The sequence below is a fragment of the Alnus glutinosa genome, chromosome 5, assembly GCF_958979055.1.
Source record: "Alnus glutinosa chromosome 5, dhAlnGlut1.1, whole genome shotgun sequence".
NCBI classification, from domain to species: Eukaryota; Viridiplantae; Streptophyta; class Magnoliopsida; order Fagales; family Betulaceae; genus Alnus; species Alnus glutinosa.
Window position 1 is genome coordinate 22,322,636 of NC_084890.1, and position 9,519 is coordinate 22,332,154.

The 9,519-nt window shown below is 35.6% G+C and overlaps 1 pseudogene; it reads left to right on the forward strand.

Annotated features, from left to right (window-relative positions):
* Positions 1 to 3,161: 3,161 nt before the first annotated feature.
* Positions 3,162 to 4,148, forward strand: LOC133869092 (histone H3.2-like; annotated as a pseudogene).
* Positions 4,149 to 9,519: the final 5,371 nt, after the last annotated feature.

Below are 9,519 nucleotides of genomic sequence, written 5' to 3' on the forward strand. Positions count from 1 at the left end.
ATTATTTAGTACAACCAAGGCCTTAAGTGTTCATTATTCCAAAGTGTTCTCCTTTCAGTCTTAATATATATCTAATATGTTCACTTCGTTAGGTTGCTTGCACATCCACAAAATGTAATGCAGTACTTATTTTTGACCTTGGTAATTATGTCTTTTCTGAACCAGTTGAAGTAAGTTTTCTCTTTTTCCTTTTCATACTGCACGTATTATAACCACAACATTCTCTTTGGAAGCATATATGCTAATTAACATTAATAGGCCCTCAAACTCTCGTGGTCTTTGTTTTCCATTGCAATATAATTGAAACCTTCTCGATCTATTGAAGGCTTACTTTACACTGATTTCTTAAGTTTTCCTTTAAATCTACTAATTATTTTAAGATGTTCTTAGAACAAGGGCTTGAGTTTTGCTTAAATGAATTTCTTTTGTAACCCATTATCTAAATTTATAATCTAAATTTCATAATGTTTCTTTTATGAATTCAATGCCATTGCTGTCTATAAAAGAAACATTAAGAAAATCAGATTATAAATTTGCCTATGTTTGGTCCCCTGTTGTTGGAGAATCCATTTGTGTATTAGTCTAGATCATAATTTATTTGGAATTATTTTTTGATATTTTGGATAAGTGATCATTATTCAATCTTGATGTGAGATATATAGCATTGCAACTTATAAATTATTATTTAGATTTTTGGGATGGATTTAACGGTTTGTTTGGACTTGCAAATATGCTTGGGGAACATCGGGCTCCGATTGGTAACCTCCTCCTTTCAAGTACGAGGAGAATTTTTTTTTTAGTGGTTGTAAAAAATTATTGATGTGATATAAAGTAGAAAGAATTTATATGTAAAAATGAAAAAAAAAAAATTGTATTGTAGTGAGTTTTTTAATTTAATTAATAATAAAAAATTGTTGATGTGATATAAAAAGTTAAAAAAGTTAAGAATATTTTGAAATTAATGTTTTTATTGGGAGAAGTGAAAAGAATGGGAAGGGGGAGGGAGGGGGTTGCCAAACGGATGAAGCTAAACAAAAGGCAAATGAAGTGTCGTACGTATCTCGGACATACTTGTTTCAAAATAGATGGTTTTTCCTGTGGTGTTCAAAATTAATTGGGATGTGTTGATTGATAAAACAATAAAGATGATGGGTGTGGGTATCATTGTCAAAGATCATGAGGGGCAGGTTATGGCTGCGATGTGTTCCTCTAAAGCATAAATAATGGACCTTACTATTGCGGAGGCTTATGCGGTATGGAAGATTGTGAAATTTAATAGAGATTTGGGTATGCAAATATTATTTTAAATGGTGATGCTCAGAAAATTGTACATGAGCTACGAAAGGAAGAACAATCGTGAAGTCGTATGATAATCTAATTGATGATTCAAAGACACTAAACAACCTCCATTCATGACGTGACATCACATAAAAAAGAAAGCTAATAAGGCAACTCATTGTTTGGTGAAGACAACTCTTCAAAACTTGTGTTAACTAGTTTAAGATGTGTGCTTCCCGATGTATTATCTTTTGTTACTATAAGATACAATTCTTGACCACTTGCCTATGTGGTGAGGTAGTTCCCTTACTAGTTTTAAGATTTTTTTTTTTTCTAAAAAAAAATAAAAATAAATTAAAAGTAAAAGTTACCACGTAGGCAAAGGTGGTCAAAAGTTGTATTTGGAGGGTGTCAATATATCATATCTCGTACTTCCCTGAGCATCACCAATTAAACTAATTCCACATTGGATAATCAATGAAAGCCAACCAGTTCTTAATACATAGTTATCCTTCCATTCTGTTGTAAACTTGGGATAATTTGAATTACTTTCTATTTGGATTGCTTCAGTATTGTAAAATGACACAAATTCCTTCTTGTACATTCTATATAACACTAACACAAACATGGTCTTGGCATGTTTTGCCAAACCGCTTTTATTGAATTCTTTCATCTTGATGGGTCCAAGTAAGGTATCAGAATCTCTACAATACTTAAGAATCATAAGACTCAATTATTAAAATCACGACTTTTAATTTAAAATGGACAGTGAACCACCTAAAGGAAGAGGCCTAACTATTCATTGAGATGACCACCCCACATAAGGCCAAAGGAAGTGGCTGATCGTTCCCTCAAGACTTTTGAGGGTAGTCAAATCATTATTTCAAGGGTTTTATGGGGCTGTTCGGCCACCTTTTTTGGGAGTTTTGGAGGTACCTCCCAACACTTTTATTAATTTTGGAATGGTTGAGCTACTCCTTTGAGATGATTGATTATCCCAAAAATCCAAAAATCTTGAGTTGTGGTTTGACCATCTTCGTTGGATGGTTGGTTGAATAACTCATTTTATTGTGTCAAAGTAGATGACGTGACAAAATGTTGATCATTTGTATTAAATGTAAATGAATGGTAATGATCTTATAATTATAGTTTCGTGCAATTTTAAGCATCGAAGATTGATCTTGATTCTTAAATGGGCTCCTTTGCCATGAATTGAGATATGATACAATATTTTGAACTAAATGCAATACATTTGATTTATGTTCATTTAAAATAAATGATCCTAATTGCAACAACAAATTAATTTTTGTTCAAAAGAGTGCTTCGCTAGCCCACCTTCCTTGATAGTTGGTTTTGGAGAAGTTGAATGACACCATTAGTTAAAGGAGGCGGTTCAACCACCCCTAATGCCTGATTTGAGGGGTTGTTAAATTACCTATCTTGGCTAAAATGTGTGACTACTCTAATAGCACAATCCAAACCATCATTTATTTTACTTGTTTTTATAATTTGGACTGTTTATTTAAAATGAACTACCTAAATAAAAATCTATCTCACTGCTTTTATTTATTTTTTATTGTAAGCGATATATGTCACAATATGATTAGTATTGACGTAATACCTTTGACGATTTTTGTTAAAATTTTAGACGGAAGTTAGGTCTGAGACTTATTATTATTTTTATTACCCCAATGTGTTTTTAATTCTCAATGAACTATTTGAAAAAAAAAAATTTGTTAAATCTGACCCTTATTAATTTTACAGGAAATGTGCTACAGTTTTTAGTAACCACATAAGCCAATCCTCGGTAAAATTATATGAACTGATCTTACCATTTTTTATTTTTAAAAATAGCAAATCGTTACATGTGTCCTGATTCTTAAATGGGCTCCACTCCGAAATTCCTAGTTGAAGTTGAAAACTTCAAATCTCACCGCCAATTGAAAAAGTTGAAAATTTGTGCAGAGTGCCGCCTAGACAAACAAATCCTATTGGCGAGTTCTTGGTGCCACGGATTGCTATCCGTGTCACCCTCCTCAAAAAAATCCTAGCCGTAGATCACTGCACCAATCGACGCTCCAAATTCACTCTCCCGCTTGCTTTCAAAACACACCAAAATTTCCCTCCCGCCCCACTACACTACAAAATTACAAATACACTCACCCCCTTCCACTCCTCACAATCACTTTTCTTTTCCCCCAAATTTTTTCGAGAAACAAACACAGACCTACCTTCCCAACCAAATTCCCAAATGGCCCGTACCAAGCAGACTGCCCGGAAGTCGACGGGAGGAAAGGCTCCTAGGAAGCAGCTGGCAACAAAGGCTGCCAGGAAGTCGGCTCCGGCGACCGGTGGAGTAAAGAAGCCGCATAGGTTCAGGCCGGGGACGGTGGCTCTGAGGGAGATCAGGAAGTACCAAAAGAGCACGGAGCTGTTGATCAGGAAGCTGCCGTTCCAGAGGCTGGTGAGAGAGATCGCTCAGGACTTCAAGACCGATCTCCGCTTCCAGAGCAGCGCCGTCTCCGCTCTTCAGGAGGCCGCAGAGGCGTACCTTGTGGGGCTCTTCGAAGACACCAATTTGTGTGCTATTCATGCCAAGAGGGTCACCATCATGCCCAAAGATATCCAGCTCGCTCGTAGAATTAGAGGCGAGAGAGCTTAATCAGGAAACGATAATTGTGGATCTAATGATTAGATCTAAGTTATTTTCATTTCAGTAATTTATTTGTTTCTAGGTTAATGTTTCTAGATCTGTGTTATTCTATACGGCCTGTGAATGTTTGGAAATCTAATCGCTTATTAGATTTCTGTTGGATAATTGGTGCTAGCAGTTCTATTTTATGAAATTTGAAGCTATTGTTGTTCTTGTATTCTCGGTTTCTGATGGTTTACCAGTGGGCACATTGATGCGAGTGTTGAGAATTCTTTATTAATGATGAATTGTTAATAAAATAGTTGAATTGGCGGGAATAAAGAAAATGAAAACTACAGTCGATTCCCCTGAAACTCACTCTGTTACACCGAAACCAGACATCTGTGTGTGTGTGTTCAATGGACAAATACTTGGCCCCTCTCAAGCCCTCACCTGAATAAACCCATTCAAAGGCACTGATGGAAATGAATTGCCATCCAATTGAATGGCTGGTTTGAGCTGAAGTACTGTCACTGAGATCTCTGGTTTGCTTATGCAGACGTATTTTGAGGTGCGTCTGATTTGTGATATTCTTGTTTGTTTGTTGAATTGTTTTGTGTAAAAAATGGCTGAGTCTTCATGCGCTGGTTTTTGGTTGTGGAAAAAGATTTGGGCATTTCTGCATTCATGCCATGTTGATGGCGTGCTGTGTTGAAATCGAGGATAAAGCCTTCAAAGCATTATTATACTGTGAAAATAATAGCAAGATTGTGAAATTGAAAATCTATTTCTTTAAGGACATGTTGGTAGTTATGAGGTTGCCTCTGAGAATGAGCCAAACTTTGCTACTCATTGTAGTGTTGAAATGACTTGATACTTTCAAGGATTTTTGCAAATTGAGAATTTATGAGGATCTAGAACCATTCAAGGCGAATAACCTGTTAAATTGAACAAAACTTATAACTTCTAGTATACACACTTCAGGTTTTTTCTAATCTAATTCTCTCTCTCTCTCTCTCTCTCTCTTAGTTCATTTAAGGAATTTATGAATAGTTATGCAAGCGACACTATCTTTGAGGTCAAACTCCATGGAGCCTTTTAATTTTAATTCTTATAATAATAGATTGAGTCTCTCATTGCTTGTTTTACTTTGGACTTCAAGCTTCAGATTTCACCTTTTTATCTTTTATTAACTTCATTCCAGGGAATATATTTGGCATCAGTGACAAAATCAGGATGTTTAACAGTGCATGACTTTAAAGCTCTTTATTTGCAGAGTAATGGATCATTGCCGAGTAAGTTCCTGCACTGCAACTTGCTGTACTGTTTCCCATCTTGGCACATATTGGTTTTGACCAATTGGTGGCTTATTTATGCTTTGGGAAGTTTCTTTGAGTTATTTAAAAGGAGCGTTGCACTCATGCTCTTAAAGTAGAACCTGATGACAATGATCTAACACTAATAGATAGACACTCATGTGGAGATATATAATTTGCATGTACACTAGGAAGTGTTTACACGCATACTTTGGTTTTACATGTGACAGTTGGGATGACAGGCTGGAAATTTCACTTGGTTTGTTTTTAATTTTTTACATAAAAAAAAACATATTTGATCTATAATATTCTTAATGTTTATGGTTAATACATGCAATGCTGGGCAACTGGTTCCAGTGACAAGGCACAATTCTGCTTTTCATTTCTCATGTGCTAAACATGCGTGCTTGTGGTGACTTCACTGTGAATGCTTTTGTCCTTCTGCAACACATGCCATGTACTCACAGTGCTGTATCTGCTGCCTTTATAAACTAAAAACAGAAGCGCCATTCATTGTGTCTAATATAGCAAGCAACACCACTTTCCAGCGTCTTTACAACTGCAGAATGATATGCAATACTCGTATTCTTTCCTTGCAAATTGACTATGTTTGTCACTTTGGGTCTAAAAACTTCCTCCCCTTGCCATTTTTTTTTTTCCTGAATTGCAAGACGAACTTTAATATAATGCTATTAAATATGGTTGCTTAAATGTCAATGACAGATTGCTTAATATGTGCTTTTTAATTTATATTTTGATGTATCATAAGTTTTGGTTACTATCTCTTGTAGTGTAATTCAAGAACTAATTTTATTTTACCTTTACTATTAATGTCACTCTTTTTAAAAATCCTGGTAGGCTCAAAGGAAGATGAAACTAAACATTTAATGCACCTTTCTTTACGCCAACAACTTGATGTGGTCCGGTGGAATTGCACTAACCAAGATGAGGTATGGATTTGGTGGTGCTTCTACTTGCTGTTATCCATTGAGATATTTATACTTTATGGATGATACACTACAGAACCAGATATGTTTCTCTAGAATGTGGCTTGTGCTTGCATTAACAGTGAAAGATTGTGGATTGTGGCACTGAAGCTCAAATTTCTACCATTGTGCTAGTGATATGCTTGTTAAAATGACTTTCTGGTAAGTATATGAATATATGATAGTTTTGTACCAATAGTTGAAAAATGATGGGATAAAAGAATCCGTAAGTGATCTCATAATGCTTCCCTGCCACCAGTATGACTTTTCAAATCCTGTTTCATTGAAACATATAATGAAGAAACTTTCTTTTCAATGAGTCGTTAAAACTATAAATGGATGTTTATTATCCCTTTGATTTGAATCATCATCTATTTTTAACTCTTTCTGATGTGGTCTAATTAGCTATCGTATTGAGAAGAGACTTTAGGAATGACTTTATAATGTTTCTTGTCCCTTTCCCCCTTTGATGGATGCATGTCTAACCTTCAATTGCACTCGTCTAATTAGCTATCGTATTGAGAAGAGACTTTAGCAATGACTTTATAATGTTTCTTGTCCCTTTTCCCCTTGGATGGATTCATGTTGAACTTTCAATTGCACTCAACTACTCATCTCAACTCAACTTTGTGTTAGTCCCTATTTGATGAAAATCCCCCTCTTTTTATGTGTGTTTGTAATCTATGTGTCTCTCTAGTTGATGCATTACTTTTGACTTCAAAATTTAACTATAAGTTCACAGTTTTCTTTGTATTCTTTTTAAGGAGTTTTCTTAGTCTCTATTAGCTTAGTTAAATTAGAGTTTTGCATGCATTTACCATTAAGAGGATCGGAATTTCAGATGCCAACTTGGAGGCTATAACAAAATTAATGCCATCCTCATTTCCCCAAGATACCACTTTTGTTTTTTGTTTTTTGTTTTTTGTTTTTGTTTTTGTTTTTGTTTTGTTTTGTTTTGTTTTGTTTTTTTTTTTTGTTTTTTTTCACTTTTCTATCTTTATACGAATGAGGTTTGTAAGAAGGTCATCATTGACTACTTGGCCACTTGTACTGTGATTAATTTAGGTTTTTACTGCTCAAACTTTCTACATCAGTTTAGTATTCTCTGCCTTTCTCAGTCTTAGTTCCCTTGTCATTCATCAATATTCAAAAGTGTTTTCCTTGCATTATTTAGTTCAATCAAGGCCTTAAGTGTTCAATATTTTGAGAAATGAAAGGAGAAAGTGAACTTCTATTTTCTTCCTTAGCGTGCATAGATATCATGCTGTTAGTAGTGAGTTAGATGTCACATGTGAAAGGCTTAGTATCATTTTGTTTGTTCCCTGAGTGATTTGGAATGATAGGAATATATGCATTTGTATCATGCTTCTAGTTCGGAAACCGTCAATAATATTGTTATATGCATCTGCTGTTTGGGTTGATTAACTGTGTTGTAATTATTTCCATGTCTTAATTTCCTCCTGGAATTTTGACCTTAATACATATCTAATATGTTCACTTCGTTAGGTTGCTTGCACATCCACAAAATGTAATGCAGTACTTATTTTTGACATTGGTTATGTCTCTTCTGAACCAGTTGAAGTAAGTTTTCTCTTTTTCCTTTTCATAGTGTACGTATTATAACCACAACATTCTCTTTGGAAGCATATATGCTAATTAACATTACCGCTTTTTTAATATACATTACTTATCAAAAAAAAAAAAAATGCTAATTAACATTAATAGGCACTCAAGCTCTCGTGGTCTTTGTTTTCCATTGCATTATAATTGAAATTCTCTATTGAAGGATTACTTTTATGCTGATTTCTTAAGGTATATGAATTATCCAACCCTTATTTTTCTTATTATTAGAAGCTAACACGCACTCCATGCCACATGCATATATGTAAACTTTTTCGAAGGCAATGTAGGATAATTGATTCCAAGACTCAGCATCCTACTTGGCTTACAGCCTTGGTAGTCTGGTTATTCTCAAGTATTTGACAGCTTCTTCATAGAAAAAATAATTTCTGGTCTCACATTTCTTCATTCTTTACTTGAATTTTTATTATCAAGGCTGTGTTGTGGTTTGGTGCTGCAGTTCGGTCATACTACCTAGTATGACATCCTGTTGTTTTCCATGTATATGACAATTCTTGTTCATTGTTGATGCAGGTATTAAAAACAAGAAATAATGTCACTGTTCATGGGTCTGACATTCATAAAGGTCTATCTGATATAGCTTTTACTTCAATTGATGATTCAAGGTTGGTAAAAGAGGGTAACTTAAGAGAAAAAATGGTTTTGTTGCCAGACTTGTATAATGAACTTGTGAGAGAACAAACTTATTCCAAATTTGGTCATCTCTCTCGTCTCTCTCTCTCTCTACAGAAAAAACCCTTAGCCTTCTTGTTTCGCCTTTTGAGGAAGGGAGGGATCTCCTCCCTCCCTTCTCCTCTTCCCTTAGCCTTATCTGTTTTTCTTCTTCTTTGTCTTTTAGTTTTGGGTTCTTTTTGTTGGAAGTTGATCTTCGGTGGTGGGGTCTTCTTCGGTGTGCACGCGCCTCGCCCGAGACCTCGCCAGCTTGCTCCGGTCCTCTTTGTCATCGCTGTTTCTGTGGTTGGCCGCTGCGCTGTTGTGGTTCTCTCGCTTCTTGGGGTGTAGATCTGCGGGTTTTGGGACCCCCTCTCCACGCACGCGCCTCTTTGGTGGCCTCTTTGGCGTTTTCCGCTTCTTCCGGTGGCCTTTCCACTCCGCACCGATGGCGTGTGACGCTACGCACCGGCCACGCATCACCGTCTTTTTATTTTCCCCCCCCTATATTTCTCTTTTTCTTTGTATTTTGGGTCTTTTCCGGCTTCCGTTGGTTTGGGTTGTGGGTTTCTATTGGGTTTTGGGTTTGGTTGTTTTTTGGAGGGTTGTTTGGGCTTTCTGGTGGGTTGGGGGATTTGTTGGGTTGGGTTGGGTAAGTTTTGGGGTTGGTTTGGGTTGTTTGATTGGGGCTTTTACTGTATTTGGGGTGTTATGTGGGCTTTGGGTGTTGTGGGTCTTTTTGGGTTTTCTAGGGTTCTTTTTGTAAAAAAAGTTTTCTTCTAAGTGAGTCGATTAAACTTTTATATATATATATATTCGTAGAGCATGTGGGAATCACATGCGTGAGTATATTTAAAAAAAAAAGGAATTACAAACTCTAAAAACAAATGTCAATTTAATCAGCCAAATTATAAAACTTTTCCTCAAATCCAGTTTGGAAGAAAACTTTATCCTTACAAAAATTTCATTGTGACATAAATCTAAGCCAATCATTTCTTCATTTTTATTGATTCTT